The sequence below is a fragment of the Dreissena polymorpha genome, chromosome 2, assembly GCF_020536995.1.
Source record: "Dreissena polymorpha isolate Duluth1 chromosome 2, UMN_Dpol_1.0, whole genome shotgun sequence".
Lineage (NCBI taxonomy): Eukaryota > Metazoa > Mollusca > Bivalvia > Myida > Dreissenidae > Dreissena > Dreissena polymorpha.
The window spans coordinates 51,687,859-51,708,553 of NC_068356.1; the positions used below are offsets into that span (position 1 = coordinate 51,687,859).

Sequence of the window (20,695 nt, forward strand, 5' to 3'; positions counted from 1 at the left end):
TCGATTAATCGGGCGCTCTCGTTAGCAACAACCTGTCCGCCATTTTCTAGACAAGCTACATGTTTAGGTTCACTTTTATTCCAACGAGTTTCTTTTGTTTTCCTCTTAAAAAAAAAAATTAAAAATAGTTAAACGGTGTCAATGGGGATTATGTAACTCGGACAATCGATATCCTGTTAAATTAGTTGGTGACATTTAGTTTATATCGTCTCCAAAGCCGAAAAGAGATCTTGAGAAGTGTAAGAGATGTATAAATACATGCGGTCGTCACTACGAACAACTGAACGTCAACACTGTCAAAGACAATGATAATATATTTTTATCGGATATACTAGCAGATTTAAATAGATTATGTTATCGATCTGATTATCACATAATATTTCACTTTTTTAAAAATAGTTTTATCAGTTACTAGGTCAGAAGCGAGGTTCATCTGCATTACTTAAAGAGAAATAAAACCCAACATGAAGCCTAATTCATGCTGTGTTTTATTACTCTGATAGTAATGCACTTAATTGACATCATACATGTTATTTGAAGGTGACATGTGATATATTATCTTATTAACGGTTTCTACACATTTGCACTCATGTGGTGTCACCAATAAACACTTTTAATCCACACTAGGAGCTCGAATTCCTAGATTTCATTTTTAAACGAGTTTCGTTTATTTTGTTCGGATTAAAAAACGGAAATGATATATGGCAAACACGGTGTAAAAAGGGTTAATGCAACTCTGACATTTGGTATCCAGAAAGATAAGTTAGATGAATTAAATTTCTACCATTTCCAACGCGGCAATGCGGTCTTGACAAGAGCGAGTGGAAGCTTCAAGAATTACCGAGATCCCCTTTATAGAACATTAATTTATTTCACAAACTTGAAATGTCATATAAGCAATAACTAAGCATTATTAAGTATGTATTATGTCACGTGTGCATGTAAAATAATTGAGAATTTTGGTACCCAATTCGTGTAACTTTACGAAATCCCCGTTAAAAGTCGCGTTTCTGTGTGTGTCAGAAACAAGTGAAAACAATTTTGTTATTATTTTAATAAAGACGTATCGATAAATGCTATTGTAAAAGAGTTATTATTACTGATATTAGTTACCCAATAAATGCGGTAACTTCGGGGAAGTCGGTACCTGCACGAGCGTCTGATATTGGTAGCCTTATTCATTTATAATAGCCTGACTGTATTCTATTTCGTACAACGCTAATTTTATATCAGACAATGTCCAAACTTACTGTGTTGTTTTTGCGCTTTAAATTAAAGTGATTGATAAATGTCCCATAAGCAATGTTTAATATGATTAATATCACTTTTATACGCAATAACATGTGGGATTGAGGTACCCACCCGGTGTCAGAAAGCGCGTAAAACTTCACCGAATTCCCAGTTATAAAGCGCTATTTCGTGTCAAATACACGGGTAGGAAGGAATGTTTCGGTAATAATTTTGTTAATAACACGGGTAAATACCGGTGAAGTGTTAATTTATTGCAAATACCACCATTACACGTAATAACGGGTTCGATTTCGGTAAGCGCGCAAGCGTTTGAGAGCGTGTTTAATGTACCGATTTACCCGTTATAAATAGCTGATGTTCTCTTTAATCGTTTATTTTTTGCATTTGCAGCATAACTAAATGGCATCAACCCCTTTACAAGTGTAATATGGTGTTAAACAAGTCCATAAAATCATCCGGAATATCGCATAAATCTATATGCAGTCTATAGGCAAAGAAGCCATTTTGGTGTTAGCTTGTCTAGGTTTTCTTCCCGTTGAGCCACGTGATTAAGTGGGCGGAGCGATCACTGATAAGGCGTCATGTCAATTATTTGATGGTTAAAATGATAATGCTTTGATGATGCCTATAATCTGACTTATTTTAGAATGATATGGAAAAAATATCCTTTTGAAATCGTTTTAAGAAAAAATGTATTCCCATGCTATTCACCCACTTACGATTATAGTGTACAAACATCAACAATACTGCACTATTTCCAGTATGAAACACAATCTTACATTTCTTATTGTTATAACTTGCTTACAAGTTTCGATACAAATTGAACTAAATTTTTGATGGATTGGAATTAGTGAAATCCAAAGAGACAGCGTTATAATAAATTACCAGAGACGGTAATTTAATAAATTACAAATTTCAAAATTATCAAATGGCAAGTTAACACCTGTATATGAAGAGACTGTTACCCTACTCATGAGGCAGAAGTGGACAAAATCAATGGTGCACCCTTTCAAGAAGGTTGTCACACAAAGACCCTATGATGTCTTTAATTTTTACTTGCTTATAGGAATCAAATCATCCCTCAATAAGAATATGGTGCTGGGTCTTGGTATGTCTCTTTATTGTGTAAAGGCATATAGATTTACAGTAAATTCCCCGACGTCATAACACAACTGATACTTCAATTGATTTGGATAACTGATGTCCATTTTTATAGTTTTAAATTAAAATCAATCTACCTTTCCCCGCTCTGTTGTGCCATTGAAATACAAATGTATTCTTTAAACATGCCTTACAGTCATAGAAGTTATCTAAGGACGTATCTTCAACTTTTCTATTCCCTAGACAACATGCCACACCATTTCCTAGACTATCAAACTATTTTGTTTTCTTGTCTCACCATTCCTTAGACTACTGATCTTAACCTGACTATTCCCTACAAAACTGACTTCAACATCACTATTCCCTTGACAAGCTGCTTCACTAATTCCCTAGACAACTGACCTCAACTTCACTATTCCCTAGACAACTGACCTCAACTTCACTATTCCCTACACAACTGACCACAACTTCACGATTCCCTTTACAACTGACCAGGGATCATATTTTCCCGCAACATCAATCGGTCTGGATTTAAATGGGGAAAAAGCGTCCGAAAATGTATATCCAAAATCATGACAAATTACGTTAAAATATAAACCATTGATTTTGCCATTCATGAAGGTGGTATAATAAATGTACAAATTTAATTCCCTTAAGCACTATTTAACGGAACATACAAGTTTTCTCATTTGGTTCTATCATTTGCTATTTCATTGTTGTTTCGTGTGCTGTTTTATCTGACTTCATCTTTATCAATATTATTAATCTGTCATTCTGTGTGATTTGAAATCACGCATCTAAACTTCCAATCGTGGTTATTCAACAACAAACAATAAAGTACACGAATTATTTTGATTCTAACACGTTTTTTACTAAAGATTTAAACAATGTATATTATTTTTCTTGTGTTCTATTTTATGTGAATGTCCGCCCATAAAAATAACTTTCGGCTGTTCTGTCGATCAGATCCGCAACTTTCATTCATTTATTGCCGGATTATTACGCTGGTGGAAAATGTATCGGCATGTTTTGTTTAGTTACAGAGCGTGCTTTCAGGTCTGCCCATCATTATTGCAGAATATCCAATTTTCTTCTTTGTTTATATGAAAGTTTACTGTTTTATGCATAAAATGCACAATGTCCACGTGGATAACATTGAGGTTTTCATCTCCCAAGTAACTGTCAACGATTTTATCGCGGACAAGTACACATTACAGACCGATTAATTAGTGTGCTAGGTATAAGCCATTGAAATTATCGATTGATATTGACACGGGTTATGCACGCACAACTAGTACACAACCTCGCGAATCTTCGCTGCTTGGGGTCATAGTACGCCTTATCACACCTAATCGAGATAAGAATGTAAATAGGGTGTGTTAGCATGTGCACTGTGTAATCCATTTCAGGACATTGGAATTTTAGCAAACAGAATGGACCGACTGTTTGGGATTTTCAATCGGTCTTTCATGACCCCAATCGGTCTAGGACCAACAAAACCGAAAAAAATATGATCCCTGCAACTGACCTCAACTTCACTTGTCAAACTCACTATTCCCTATACCCTGATTATAAAGACAAGTTGCCTCACTTTCGCTTAACTTTTGACCTCTACTTCACTATTCTGTAGACAATTTGCCTTACCATTCCTCAGCTTCACTATTCTTTTGAAGAGCTGCCTCAATATTCCTTATTCTAACTTCACTATTCCCTAGACTTCTTGCCTTACCATTTCCTAGGCTACCAACCTACCTAGTAGTGTCCCTATCTACATGTACCTCACTATTCCTTATTACCAACTTCTATTCCTTCATTCATCAAACTACCGACATCCACTTTAATATTTCATTGCCTGTCTACCTCAAATTAACTATTCCCATATCATATCTACTGACTTCATGTTCACTGTTTCTAGACTAACGACCACAACTTCACTTTTCCTTGGACTACCCATGTCCACTTCACTATCCCCTTGTCTGCTTACCTAAACTGCTCTAATGCTTAGTCAACCTTTGCATTAAAATTTTAGCTTTATCAAAGTAATATCATCATCAATCATCATTACCAATGTCAATATATTCGCTGGATCTTTTAAATGATTGTAATCATAACAATTGTCTTGTTCATTCTTCTAATCATCATGATTTTTATTATCAACATCATAAGCATAATTGTCATTATTTTTTCAATTTAAGAGTAATTGGTATCAACAACTCTATAATCCTTGGCATTATCAGAAAATTGAAAGTGTCATGCTTGGAATATAATCAATATTTATATATTTTTAGAAAAAAAACAGGTTTGTCTAAGTTTTCTAGGTCTGAATCCTTAATTAATGAATGTAAGTATGTTTCATCAAGGCCCTATATTTCACCCGAAACACCAGAAATGTCCGGTAAAAAGTAACATGCATTTTGTGTCAAACAAAGTTTTAGGGTATTGCTGATGTCATAGTTATAGCTTTGTAAATGGCAACCGTTAATGGCATGAAAACCAAGAAAGAAAGAAAACAAACTATGTACTATGTAAATCTTTTGGGCCAAAAGGGATAATTGATTAATCTAAAGTCTGATAGTCCAGTTAATACCTAATGACGTTCCATAAATTTTTAGTTCTATTATGCATTTGGTTTACACACCAGGCACCTTTTGTCAGAAATCACAAGTTGATTTCAATCTAGAAAAGTGAGAATGTTCAATGTAGAAAGGCTTATATAGAAAAATTACATTATTCACCAATAATATATATAATTTTTTTTAATTGATTACATGTTATAAATGTTATAAAAATAATAGTATTAAAATAGTGACTTTTTTCAAAATAGTCAAAGCATTATCTGCTTTCATGAAAACAAGAAATGATAAAATTATTATGTATAGCTTTTATGTTAATTTATTTTTATAGTTGAAAACAATCATCTTTAAAATCAAATAGTACTGGTAATAATTTATATTGCAGATGTTTTTCCATACAATTCTCTGCATCTTTTAATCGCCAAACATTTCAATGAGAACGAACCTAGTTAACAATCTTGTCAGAGACATATGACAGTGTTTGCTTATCAACATAATACATCGCTTTAGGGTCTTTATGTCGCATTTGCCTTGTCTTTTAATGCGGATATTAATTTGCAAATGAATATTTTTTATTAAATACCTTTCCTTAAAGACCTTAAAACATTTGTTTTGTAAACTGGCAATAAAACAAAATTAATGCTCGATGTTGACATTTCTACAATATAGCCATAATTTACACAAAGCTCAAAACCCATACCGACACATTTACTTGTAGAGTTGCAAAACTATATATGTGTCTATGCGTTGAATGAACAAATCTACAGAAAAAGTAGGGATTTCCCAATTGCTATATCCTTTATTCTATACTACACAACAAAGATTGTCAAACAGTTTTTCAGATAATTATTAAACTCTTCTTGAAGACAATACAGAAAGTTTTTTATTTTGCTTACCGGTAATTTAGGTATTTGTTAAAAATGGGAAAACATCAGTTTTTCAATTTGGCCTACTGGGGTAAATCTCTCCAACATTGTAATGGCTCTTTGTAAAGCTCAATTAAGGAGAAAACCTGAGTAAGACATCTAGGTAAAAAGCCGAAATTTTTTTTTACATATAACCAACAATAATGATGGATGTAGAATTTAAATTGCAATGATCGTTCTGCACAGAAAACCGAAAAAAAATCAACAGAAGGATATAAAAATGCACTTTGTTGACTAATGTGGAAATTCTAAACTATAACCATGCTGAAAATAAAATAAAAACAATCCAAGTACTAAGTTTTAACATATTGCAATATTAAATGTGCCCCCCCTGAAAACTCAAGTTACCATAGTTTTGCATGAAATAATTATCATGATGTAGTGCATTTTTGTATGCAAGACTATCGTAACTCAAGTTAAGATAGTCTTGCAGGGAAAAAACAGCTATTTTTGAGTTACGATATTTCTGCGCTATCATTATTTCAACTATAAAGATTGAAAATATAGTGCTTGTAATTTTACAGTATATGTACATCATTAAAATACTATGAACAAGGGACAAAATTGTCACAAAACCAGGTTTTCATTGTGAAAAAAAAATCTGATAAAGGGAGAAAACTCAAACTGAACTTTTGAAATGACCAAAAAAAATTAACCCCCTTTGTAAGTTTTTTCTTTTTTTTAAATCTATTTTTAGTCGTGGCGACCTTGACATTGGAGATATTGATGTGATTCTTTCGTGGGACACACCGTCCCATCATGGTGAACAAATGTGCCAAATGATTTCAAAATCTCACAATGAATGACATAGTTATGGCCAGGACAAGCTCATTTATGGCCATTTTTGACCTTTGAACTCAAAGTGTGACCTTGACCTTGGAGATATCGACGTAATTATTTCGCGCGACACACCGTCCAATGATGGTGAACAAATGTGCCAAATGATTTTAAAATCTGACGATGAACGACATAGTTATGGCTCGGACAAGCTCATTTATGGCCATTTTTGACCTTTGAACTCAAAGTGTGACCTTGACCTTGGAGATATCGACGTAATTATTTCGCGCGACACACCGTCCAATGATGGTGAACAAATGTGCCAAATGATTTTAAAATCTGACAATGAACGACATAGTTATGGCCCGGACAAGCTTATTCCGCCAGCCCGCCAGCCCGCCAGCCCGCCAGCCAGCCAGCCCGCCAGCCAGCCAGCCAGCCAGCCCGCCCGCATTCGCCAATCTAATAACCAGTTTTTTCCTTCGGAAAACCTGGTTAAAAATGCCGAAGAGTCATTTTCTGAAAAAGTGGAGTTACGATAGTTTTGCGTGGAGCCCACGTTATACTATTTATATAATATCACGTCCTCAAATATATTCAACGCGTAATGCACCTTAACAAATTATCGTTGACTTAATTACGCACAATTGGAAATGTTTCGTTAGATGCTCAAATGAGCATTATTCAACTAAATTATTTGTAATCCGAAACACGCTTCTGAATTTTAATGCTTAGATTTACAATTAAATTCTAGCATGAAATAAACAGTGCTTTATCCTTTGTCTCAATAAAAAGCACACGAAAATCACGCAGACGTGTAGAACGTTTTCCGCAAATATTCAACTACTTTCCTTGTGTATACCAAAAAAAAAATGCTTTTCAAGCAATAGAACATTGATTTCAATCAGGAACACTGTATATAACTGCAAAAACAAATATTCCAATCTTCTTGGTTTACAATTTTTGTTATGTAAATAGCTTGCATGAAGCATGGAATTGAATGTTCTGTCCGATTAGTGTTTCGACTTTCTAGAGTGGTTGATTTCGGACTGTTTAATCCAACCAGAAAAGAGCTCTTAAACGGTATTTAGACCCATGTAAAGCGAAATAATAAAGAACCACTTTTTGTTTACTAACAAATGTGACCTCACAAGTTGCCTCCCTCGTTGGTTCATGCTTCATTTGGTAATGGAAGTGACACAATTATACGAGTGATGCCAGTCCAAGGGAGATCACTCAAAATTAAAAATTTACCAAACTGCTCTGTTTGTCCAGGAATTATATTAGTTAATTCACATCCTGGAATTGAAAAAGTTCTTGATATCTGTATTAAACTGAAATACATACTGCATATACTTTTAGACATGCACTTAAGTCATAAACAATCATGATGTAATGTTTGAGATAAATATATGGAATTTATGGAATACTCATTCAAAATAATATGACCATGTTAATACTGGGGATAAATAACAGACTTGATAATGATATGATAATTGCTTAGAACAACTTGCTATTATCTGCAATTAATAAATAATTGTCTCAAACTTAAATGTTCAACACAAATGTTCAACACACAGTATCAAATATGGATTTCTTCTCAATTGGGTGAGGACTGCAAAGACATGTCCAAATTTTCCTGTGGTTTAAAGCCAATAGTGGTACTTGAAATGACAGGCAAAACACATTTGGCAGCAGACAATGACTGATCACAATATCCCATACCTTAAAACTTAAACCACAGTTCATAATCTGTGATTGGGCTGCATGCCACTGAGGCTGTGGCTGTTATTGATATCAAGTTTATCTTACCTGACAAGACTTGGCTTGTAATTATTGACTTGACAACTATCCCAGCTGCAGTCACTTCCACCTCAACAAGTTCGAAGTAAGTACAGGTCCAGTGGCTGACTTAAGTTCGATTCCTGCTGCTCACTTGACAACTATTCCAATTTAAGTCACTTCCACAAAGACATGATTGAGGTCCGTACATGTCTAGTGTCTTGATTTAGTTCTGGTACCACTACTCACTAGACTACTATTCCAAGCAGTCAATGTCACCTAGACACTTTGGATCATGTCAGTACATTGCAAGTGTCTGATTTGAGTTCCATTATGCTGCTCAATTGGCAACTATTACAACTACTGTACAATCACTTCCATATAGACAGGAAAGGAGGTTGGTAGTATACTAGTACATGTCCAGTATCTGGCTAGAGTTCCATTTATTCTCAATACTCTCAGAATGTGTTTCACTGGCTGACCAATCTGCCTTCGGTACATCAACTGTGAATATACAAAAACAAAAATGAACAAGGGCTGTTTGTAAAACATGCATGCCCCCCCATATGGGCTGTCCGTTGTAGTGGCAGCCATTGTGTGAATACGTTTTTTGTCACTGTGACCTTGACCTTTGACCTAGTGACCTGAAAATCATTAGGGGTCATCTGCGAGTCATGATCAATGTACCTATGAAGTGTCATGATCCTAGGCAAAAGCATTCTTGAGTTATCATCCGGAAACAATTTTACTGTTTGGGTCACCATGACCTTGACCTTTGACCTAGTGACTTGAAAATCAATAGGGGTCATATGCAAGTCATGATCAATGTACCCATGAAGTTTCATGATCCTAGGCGTAAGCGTTCTTGAGTTATCATCCGGAAACCATTTTACTATTTCAGGTCACCGTGACATTGACCTTTGACCTAGTGACCTCAAAATCAATAGGGGTCATCTGCGAGTCATGATCAATCTACCCATGAAGTTTCATGATCCTAGGCAAAAGCGTTCTTGAGTTAAAATCCCAAAACCATTTTACTATTTCGGGTCACCGTGACCTTGACCTAGTGACCTCAAAATTGATAGGGGTCATCTGCGAGTCATAATCAATCTACCTATGAAGTTTCATGATCCTTGGCGTATGTGTTCTTGAGTTATCATCCAAAAATCATTTTACTGTTTTGGGTCACCGTGACCTTGACCTTTGACCTAGTGACCTCAAAATCAATAGGGGTCATCTGCGAGTCATTATCAATCTAACAATAAAGTTTCAAGATCCTGGGCGTATGCGTTCTTGATTTATCATCCGGAAACTATTTTACTATTTTGGATCACCATGACCTTGACCTTTGACCTAGTGACCTAAAAATCAATAGGGGTCATCTGCAAGTCATGATCAATTTACCTTTGAAGTTTTATGATCCTAGGCGTATGCCTTCTTGAGTTATCATCCGGAAACCATTTTACTATTTCGCATCAATGTGACCTTGACCTTTGACCTAGTGACCTCAAAATCATTAGGGGTCATCTGTGAGTCATGATCAATGTACCTATGAAGTTTCATGATCCTAGGCCCAAGGGTTCTTTAGTTATCATCCGGAAACCACCTGGTGGACGGACCGACAGACCCACATGTGCAAAGCAATAAACCCCCTCTTCTTCGAAGGGGGGCATAATGAAAAAAAAATTGGTTACCAATAGTTGAAGACTTTACTAGGTTTTCTAGTTTTTGACCACAATTGACTTTAATTCTGACATAGCCTTCATAATGACAAGATGAACATTCTGACCAAGTTTCAATAAGATTTAATCATCAATTTAATAATGATTATTAAAACAGTACAGTTGGATTTCATTTTGTAAGGATTATTTGCTTTATGTTGTTATGATTTACATAATAATGCAATAAAGTACCAATATCTTCAAATTTTTAAACATGATGCAGTTAAATGTAATATTTTATTATGTTTGGGTTTTAAATTATACATATTCTCTTAAACATGGTGTTGATCTAATATGTTATTTTAATTGTTTGTTCCCTTAACATTCTTGGAAAAATGTTTGTTGTAAGATATAATAATAAATAAAAGTTTAAGAAAAAGCTTCTCTTTTCTTTGTTTTATTAACTAGCCATAGGTGGACGAATATAGTTATAGCTATAGTGTACATAGATAGAGATAGATAGATTTATTTCAACATAAAATGCATAGATTTACATGGCAGCATGTTATATACACACAATAAGTAATAAAAAACAACCTGCATGTATAAACAAAGCCATGTCAATCAACATTATACGTTAAGGATTGCACAATAAAGGGTTTGCAATTAAACCCTTATTTCCATTGTGGTCCTTTAGTTATAATATTGTATGACATAGGAGACAACGTTTTATATCACAGTATATAGTAATATCACATTGAATAATAATGAAAGACATATGACATATTTAAGTTACACTAACCTAAATGCATAGAATATATTCTGATAAGTTCTAGACTAGACAATTATTAAGAAGTTATCACAATTTAAGTGTTTAAAAATTAACATAAAATTATTTGCCAAGCTAAAGAATAATCATACAGCAACTAGATAAGACACAATAAATCTATCTATATTGACATTCAAGTTAAATCAACAGTAAGAAATCTTAAAAAGATGCACATTAAAAATCTATCTGGCTTAAAAAATGCTCCCTAACACTGTGTTTAAAAGATGGAATACTTTTGGCATCTCTGATAGGCTGAGGAAGAGAGTTCCAGAGAGTACACCCATTGAAAGCAAATGACTTTTTGCCAGAACCCTTGACCCTTGGAATGGCAAACCTATTGCAATCATGCATGTTTAGATCAGTATTAGGAGAGTCTGACTGTGTTCTAACTCTGAACCTAGTATTCTTATTGTGAATATTACTGATAGGAGTAAAATTATCTTCCATATATAGCGGAGCCAACTTAGAGCTTATTTTAAAAACATGACAAAGTGTGATCTGGTTTACTCGACTTTCAATAGGCAACCAGTTAAGTCTAGTAAAATGTTCTTTACCAATGTGAGACCTAGGATGTAAATTTAATATGAACCTGATAAGTTTATTTTGGGTGACCTGTAACTTGTTTTTTAACATTTGAGTTAAACCAGTGTACCAAACAGAACAACCGAAGTCAAAGTGGAAGTGAAATAATGACATGACTAGAAGCCTTCTAGTATCTGTGGATAAAAATTCCTTTTTTCGATATAAAAACTTTAACCTTGCATTGGCCTTCTTGATGACTGACTCTGCCATAGAAGTAAAAGACAAATTTTGATCAATTGTAACCCCTAAATACTTGACTGATGATGTAGATGAAATGGGTGTTCCATCACATGAAATATTTAGAAAGGATTGTGACCTGAGTTTCTGCCGTGAACCAAACAGAATTGATTCGGTCTTACCTAGGTGCAATGACAGTTTGTTGTCAATTAACCATTCACTGACTTGCTTTAAATCATCACTAAGCATCTTCTCAACCGTAGATATACTTTTATCCGAAACTAAAATGGCAGAATCATCAGCATACAAGAGTAATTTATGTTTAACAACAGCTGACATATCATTTACGTAGATTAAAAATAACAAGGGACCAAGAATGGAGCCCTGTGGGACACCACAGGAAATGTTTTCTGACGACGAAAAGGTGCCAGACACATCAACAAGCTGTTTCCTGTCAGACAAATATGACTGTAACCACATTGTTATATCATCTCCCAGACCAGAAGCACGAAGTTTCATTAAAAGTATCGAGTGGTCCACGGTATCAAAAGCCTTCTGTAAGTCTAAAAGAACCATGCCTACAACATTACCTTTATCATTTTCACCTCTAATGAAGTCAGATAAGTGAATAAGACATGTGTCGGTGGAATAACCCCTCCTAAACCCAGACTGATATTTATACAATAAGTCTTGATCTTGGAAATACTTTTCAACTTGGTCATACACAACACGTTCAAGTATCTTTGAAATGATATTTAAAATAGAGACAGGTCTGTAATTACCAACACAAAGCTTATCATTCTTCTTAAAAAGAGGGACAACTCTTGCAGACTTAAGATCATCAGGGACGACCCCTTGTATAAGTGACAAGTTAATGACATGAGCAAGGGGGGCAGCAATGATAGAAGACCCATCCTTTACAAACCTAGAAGGTATACCATCCAACCCAGTGGCCTTTTTAATACTAAGTGAATTTAAGTATTTCAAGACTATACTCTCAGTCACAAGTGAAAAGGAATAACTATTAGGATGAACCCCTTTACTACTGTAAAATGAATAAATAAAACTACAGCCATATGTGTATACCTTTTCTGGAAGTTTCTTAACAAGTTCAGAAGCAACTGTTGTGTAGTAGCTGTTAAATGTCTCAGCAATACATTTCTTTTCAAAACAAATACTGTCATTTATTTTTAAGCATATATTTGCATTAGGAGTAGAAGAACCTTTCTTTGAAGGCAAGCCAAGGGATTTAAGTATTTTCCATAGAGAATTAGAATTATTTTTGTTTTCTTCTAGGGTACTTTTGTAATAATTTTTCTTAGCACTAAGAATAAGACTTTGAACAGAATTTCTCAATTTCTTAAAAGTGTTATAACTTATTTCAGACTTATCAACTTTATATTTGTGAAAAGCTCTATCTCTTTCATTTATAGCCTGCAAAATATCTGAGTCCATCCAAGGTTCAGTCCTTTGCTTTAATCTGACTTGTTTGTTGACAGATTTCCTGGTACAAAATATTACAAAATGGTCACTAAAAGAAGTTTGTATTACACCAGACTGTGAAATTTTGTCCTTATCTGAAGTTAAGATCAAATCAATAATAGTAGAACTAGTATTTCCAAATCTGGTTGGATTACAAATAAGCTGTTTAAAATGAAACATATCAACAAAAGATTTAAAGGTATATAGGTAAGAGGATGGTAAAGGTCAAATTGTCACTCAAACAATTGGTCAATAATGGAGTTATGGCCACTTTTTACATAAAAATACATGTTTGTATTGGTATTTTAACTGCTTTTTGGATTTCATTAAACCTTAATTGAATAGTATCAATGAATGAATCTAAAGCAGTAGTTGTTTACAGAATTTGGCGTTGCAAGCATGTGGCGGGTGATATCAATTTAACAAATGTGCTTGTTTATTTATATTTTTATCAAAGAATAACAACAAAATCAATTACATAATGAACACAAATTATACTACTCTATATTCATGAAACAAAAATATGATTGATTCAAGGAATCAAAGTTGACCTTATTCAACTATTTGCCACATCAAAATTCAATTATTTTCTAATTCCATCTATTACATGTATTTATCTATGAAAAGGCAACATTTTATCATCAGTATTCAAGACTATTAATCACTAAAACTAAAATCCTCACTTTTAAATAATATTATGTGTTCCTATAATAATATGCTGTGTGCTTGCCATATAATGCTGTTTGTTTGTTTTGGTATGCTGTGTGTTTGTGATGATATGCAGTGTGTTTGTTTTGGTATGCTGTGTGTTTGTGATGGCAAGCTGTGTGTTTGTGATGGTATGCTGTGTGTTTGTTATGGTATGCTGTGTGTCTGTGATGGTAATGCTGTGTGTTTGTGATGGTATGCTGTGTGTTTATGATGGTATGCTATGTGTTTGAGATTTTCATCTTGAAACAAGCGAACAAACAGTCCTTGCTAAAAGAAATGTAAACAATATTGGTCCTGACTAAAAGAAATGTAAACAATATTGGTTCTGACTACAAGAAATGTAAACAAGAAATGGCGCAGGCTGGCTGGCTGGCGGATGTGTTTGCAGGCGGGCAGGCAGGCAGGCAGACAGACCAAAAACAATCCCATGATCATTGGATATGGGGGCATAAAAATGAGTGAAAATCTCTGACCCAGCCCCACCCCAACCCCATAACTTTTTACCCAGGGGTCACATCGAAATTCCAAATAGTGCACTGTGGAACATATGCTCATAGCTACCATGTGTGTAAGTTTCAAGGTTGTAGTGTTCATAATGTAGGAGGAGATAGTGGCCAGGACGGACGGATGGAAGGAGGACAGACGGCAGAGATAACCACATAATAGATTTCAAAATCTAAATGCGGACCCTAGGTTAAAGGTCGAGGTCTAAGGGATCAAACATTTTATGTGCATGCAGGGCCCTCAATCTATCAAATCTGCCGCCGAATTTTGGCTGCAGTCCACCACCTGAAAAGTATCTTTTTTCCCCCTAAACTGATTTTTCCCCCTCAGAAAATGTTTTTAAAAAATCGCTGATTTATAGTTGAAAATTGACTCCAATATATCACGGTCCGTTATATTGCTTTGTCCAATATAGTCCAAACGAAAAAGAAGTCTTGTTTCCGGTTACCCGACGACCCTGTTTTTTAACCGCTGAACCAAAAGTTTTTCTGTTATAAAATCCGCATCCGAATTTAATGTCCAAAATTTACGCAACTGGGGAAAGCGTCTTGATCGTTCAGAACTGTTATTTTTGTTAATGTTTTGTTTCATTGACATTTATTCTAATTAATATAATGCTTTGTTCAAAATGCAGTCTTCAGTTTTCAAAGAATATTTATTTGTACAGTAATTTACAGAATGATGAAGACAAAAGCTTTTTCAGTTACAAATCTCCACTGGTAAACGTCATATGTTCAGTTTTGTGACCCCCGGACGGGGTCAAATTAGAGCCCAGGGGAATAATTTGAGCAAATTTGGTAGAGGACTATTAGATATCACTACATACCAAATTTAGTAGCCCTAGGCTCTATAATTAAGAACAAGAAGATTTTTAAAGTTTGCACACAATAGGCCTTATTTAAGCATATGTTCATTTGTTCATAATTTGAACAAACTAAGTAGAGAACTATTATATGTCACTACCTACCGAATTTGGTAGAAATAGGCCCAATGGTTATGGACAAGAACATTCTTATAGTTTGCACAAAATGGGCCCAATATAAGCATATGTTCAATTTTGTGACCCCTGGGGAACGGTCAAATTTGATCCCAGGGGCTTAATTTGAACAAACTTGGTAGAGGACTATAAAATGTCATTACATACCAAATTTTGTAGCCCTATGCCATACGGTTATGGACAAGAAGATTTTTATTTGGACGCGATAGCGTACAAATAATGTAGCGAGTTTTGCAAGTCTGTATGAGCTTAGCTACGCTGGGCGAGCGTCGTTGTATACAATCAATATTGGCCAATGAGAGTGCATGCTTTGCATTAGCGACAGCACTCGTAGGCCAGCATTACCTCCAGTAAAATTATGCAGCCGACAAATGAGTCGGAACAGTGGTGTAATGGTAGATCACTGGCTTAGTAAACGAGAGGACCCTGGTTCGAATCCCACCCTGACCACTGGAATTTTTCTGAGCAAGAAATTTATCCCACATTTGCTCTTCTCGTGGAAATTGCGCATTACATGCAAAATACAGTTAAATAATATATTTGATGTAAAGAATTTTAATAACTTAAAGTTGAATTCATTACATACCACTAAATTGTTCTGTCGAATTCTCAAATTGGCATAAATAAATTTGTAATCCGAAACACGCTTCTGAATTTTATTGTCAACGCCACATAAACAAATTGTAGCTTCAAATAAACAGTGCTTCGTGTATTTTTGCGGTTTCTTTGTCTCAGTAAAAAGCGCGTGAAAACTATGAAGACGTGTACAACGTCACGTGAAATGTGTTGGTGTATTTATTGAACAGCAAGTCAGGCGACATACGTGTGTTCAGTTGGAAAACCCCGTCTCGATTAAACATTATTGCATCACATCTTTTAATTGTCACATATGCCAAAAATTAATTTGGTACTTAAGAAAAAAGGTGAATGTTTATGTTTATAAATTCTTGAGTTTACTATTTAAAATGGAATATACAGGATAATCTGGCACTGAACAGCGATGAGAAAAGAAGTAAGTATGCAGTTATTGATAAGAGTTGCGCTGATACAGATGCATTGGGGAATCAATCCAGTTGGGATTATGCGAGTCCATGCGTGAGAAAAAGTGTTCAGAAACTAAATAAATGTCGTTATCCATGACTTTATAGGTTTTTTCTTAAAGAGTAATAACAGACCAAAATAACGTCATAAGTAATGTACATAGTGGGCTCATTTTTCTATGTTATGTAATTTGTCATGTCGGCAAAATTGTTGCTCAATAATTTAAAAAAAAATAATTAAAATAACTAGATACACATAACACAACATGTACATGATTCTAGGCTAGTTATTCTCTAGCAAGGAACCAACATTCTAAAGATGGTTATTTTTTAAAAATCAGCAAAACTGCATCAACACCCCTTAAGTACATCGCTTTTCAGGGTTTTTTTTCCACTTTTTGGGAAGATAGCCCATGGCTTTGGAATTGGGAATTTTATCGGCATTTTCATGAAATTGGGAAAATAAATTAATTAGCCTTTTTTTCCACACGAAAAGTCCACTGATTAGGCAAATACTAAATTTGATATAACCATTTATAATCATTCTAATTAAAAGAACAAAATCATATAATACTTTGTTATATGTAATTGAATTAAAATTGAGATAAAATACACATTAGACTTTCCCCCCCCAAAAAAAAAAAAATTTTTTTTTTTTTTTTTTTTTAAATTGGGAATTTTTGGCCACATTTTGGGAAAAAAGTATACTTTTTGGGATTGGGAACATAGCCGAATTTCGGCTATAAAATCGGGCCAAAAAAAACCCTGCTTTTGTTGAAATCTCACTGCAAAAGCCTGGGGGTGTTTGAGTTCGGTGAAATGAGATTTTCTTAGAAGTTGCAAGACATTTTTTTTTATTCCAATGTCCAAAAGAAGCCATGCTCATATTTAAATTAAAACTAGGCTTGCACAATCTAAAATACAGCAAAGACGGGAAAACTGCTATAACAGTTGGCAGTTTCATCATGGGTCTCTATGGCAGCATTGGCATTAGCTAAAGAAACTTCAGCGCACAGTTTATATAGTATTGACATACCTGTACGCTGAAGCCAACCCCGTATGGAAAGTCAACCAGAGTCGTAACATATTTATGTCGCGCTATAAATCAAAGAATGCTCATTTCTTGGATACATTTCTACATATATTGGTGAATGAATAAAAATAACTGCATCGAGGAATATTTTAAAGGGGCTTGTTCACACTTTGATAAATTGACAAAATTGAAAAAAATTGTTTCGGATTTGCAAATTTTCATTGTAGTTATGATATTTGCTTTAAAAAAAACAAACAAATTGTTTCCATGCTCTAAAATTTCCATTAAATGCAACTTTTGACGATTTGAAAACCTGAAAATTATAAAGCGTCTCAAACGCGAAATGAGTTATTTTTAGTCAGAAATTGTGAATGGGATCCCAACTAGTATACCAGAATGCAGCATGCGCATGCGTGCTGCGCTTATCCGCTTTGGGTTTACAAACAATGCATCCCATTTTTGTGATCGAAAAAAGAGAAACAAAAGCCGGAGCCAGCGACATCGCTCGAATTTATTCAATCTTGGCGACAAGACTAAGTGTTTGCAGAACCATAGGAGGATCGTTGGAAGAGACGAAGACAAGGTAATGGCTTAAACACACGAAATGTAAGTCATATTTTAGAAGCTACGTTTAGTTTTTGGCAAGTGTTGCCTATTTACAAAGGAATTTTAGCAAAAGTTTGGATAGGTATTTAGTTTTATTGTCTGCAACGAAACCAGATACGCACTGATAACATAATTTGTTCATTGCGCGTTTTAAAATAAGCCTTTATGCCCCTATGCCAAGATGTTCGTATCAACTTAATGAATTCGTTATAACTTACAAGGAACACTGTCTCCAACACGAGTCAAATGAAGCATGAAATTAATGATAAATGATGAATGATTAATTTATTCGGTATATATTATATTATAAAATATACTGGTATGCAAATGTATGTTATATTATGTAATCAATTATCATGATATGATAATATGATTACACAGTTTATTCCCTGATTTTAACATCAATTTTGTTGTTTTTTTAAATTGATATGTGATCAATTTTATGCTCTAAAACAAACCTTCTTTTTAAGGTTTTTAGGAAGACGTGCTGGCCAAACTATTGCAAGTTTGACTGTTCAGCATAATGTTAGATCAACAAACTCTTCACCTATGCACGATCATCAGCCCCAGCCAGGTCCTGGCCTGTCATTTGTGTCACAAGGAAGTACCACACCTGGTCATGTGTCAGGAATTGGAGAGATAACATCTTACTTAGAGTATGCAAACAACCCTGTCTCAGCATATTTTAATTGATAAAATAATATATATTTATATTCAATAAGATTCTATGTGCTTCCTAAAGTTCCTTGGTAATATAATTGCTTTATCTTTTTTTTTTACCAGAAACTTTTTATGTTATGAAAACCAGAGAATATCGGATAGCTGGTTTGTTTTCTGAACCGTTCAGATAACTTGCATGGTGATTGGTCATGAAATTATTTCAATGCCATTCTCCTCCAATCTCTAGTAGTACAGTAATTGTCAGTTAGTGACTCAATTATGATAACTTCATCATATAATAAGCTCATAGTCATACTGGTGAATCAAGAAGCCAAGAAAAGTATTGGTAGGTTAATAAGTTAATACTGGTGAATCAAGTAGCCCAGAGAAGTATTGGTAGGTTCATAAGTTAATACTGGTGAATCAAGTAGCCCAGAAAAGTATTGGTAGGTTCATAAGTTAATACTGGTGAATCAAGTAGCCCAGAAAAGTATTGGTAGGTTCATAAGTTAATACTGGTGAATCAAGTAGCCCAGAGAAGTATTGGTAGGTTCATAAGTTAATACTGGTGAATCAAGTAGCCCAGAAAAGTATTGGTAGGTTCATAAGTTAATACTGGTGAATCAAGTAGCCCAGAAAAGTATTGGTAGGTTCATAAGTTAATACTGGTGAATCAAGTAGCCCAAAAAAGTATTGGTATGTTACCTGATTGGCATGATATGAATAAAATAATGTTTAAAATAGCAAACAACTTTCATACATAGCTTTTATGATAAGTTTTAGTGTACATTTCAAAATTACAAATATGCTTATATGTTATTTCAGAGTAAATTGAAGGCAGCCAACAATTGTCAAAAAAATAACCCACTTTCATACCAAAACACGCTTAAACCAACATAAAACTGTGTTTGTTCTGAGTTTTTCTCAGCAAAAGTTGGTTTTTGCTATTAAAAGCGAGTTTTATGTGCGCTAAACTGTGCTTAACTGAGTTTAAAGTTGGTTATTTTAAGAAGATGTGTGTTTAAGCGAGTTTTTTTCTGTAAGGAGTCGGTTTTTTGTGTGTCAAAAGCGAGCCTTTTTATTTATGAGTTGGTTTATGTGTGTTTAAGTGTGTCTTTTTGTTTTATAAGCGAGTCTTTTACAACAGAAGTTGATCTTTTTTTAAACAGAAGTGGGTTTAAGTGAGTTTAAATTGGTCTTTTTGTAAATAATTTGAGAGCTGAAACCAGGCTAAAAAACTCACTTTAACACACATTGAAAAAATAATACTCATCAATAAAACAATAATTCTTCAACTAGGTCTTTTTTTCATGTTTATAGCCATATATAATACAAGTCAATTGTAAAGGGGCTTTTTTACAGCTTGTTTGCCATTGTCCCTATTGTACATGTGTGTGCTCCCCATAATTTTTTAGTGAATATTGGATGAAAATGGCTCTTTCAGAACATCACAGGTTCACAGATGGACAACAAGTATCACTGCCAAAAACTATAATAATGATCAAACTTTGTTTTATACCTGAAAATGAAAGAGTTTGTGTTTCACGATGATTTTTTTTTTATATTTGTTTTTATTATTAACAATATCTTATGATTGTTTTATGTCTTAAAATTATTATATTTTTTTAAATTTTAAAACAATCTTATATGATTGTTTATATTTGTTTAAAACAGTATTTACTTGTTAAATCTGCCTATTTAAATAATTATGGTATTGGAAACATTTTTTTGGAAATAATCTATTTATTTGTGTATATAAGTTATGCAAGATTTTGATATTTTCATATGATACCATCATATCCATTTTCTTAATTTGCAATAAAATAATAAGTTGCCAAACATGACCTGTGTTACATAAACAGTCAACAAAATAACAAGACTACCTAAAAACACCCCTTTTCACACCACTAACAATAAACAGATAACAATATGTCAGGCATTCAGAGCTAAACAGGGTACTGATTATCTAAGATAAGGCTACTGATAGGGGTTGCCCAGACATA

General features: G+C 34.2%; 3 protein-coding genes and 1 long non-coding RNA gene across 5 annotated transcripts in view; 2 read left to right on the plus strand and 2 right to left on the minus strand.

Moving 5' to 3' along the window:
• Positions 1 to 20,695, minus strand: part of LOC127867026 (uncharacterized) — a 259,849-nt gene that overhangs the window by 152,814 nt on the left and 86,340 nt on the right. The window lies entirely within an intron of this gene.
• The window catches only part of LOC127867016 (uncharacterized), a 489,213-nt gene that overhangs the window by 136,947 nt on the left and 331,571 nt on the right, over positions 1 to 20,695 (minus strand). The window lies entirely within an intron of this gene.
• Positions 1 to 20,695, plus strand: part of LOC127867021 (uncharacterized) — a 443,681-nt gene that overhangs the window by 106,088 nt on the left and 316,898 nt on the right. The gene's annotated exons all lie outside the window — the stretch shown is intronic.
• On the plus strand, positions 17,862 to 19,543 carry LOC127867035 (uncharacterized). The gene is made up of 3 exons (XR_008043232.1): positions 17,862 to 18,032; positions 18,503 to 18,688; positions 19,518 to 19,543. It is a non-coding gene; the product is annotated as an uncharacterized LOC127867035 (long non-coding RNA).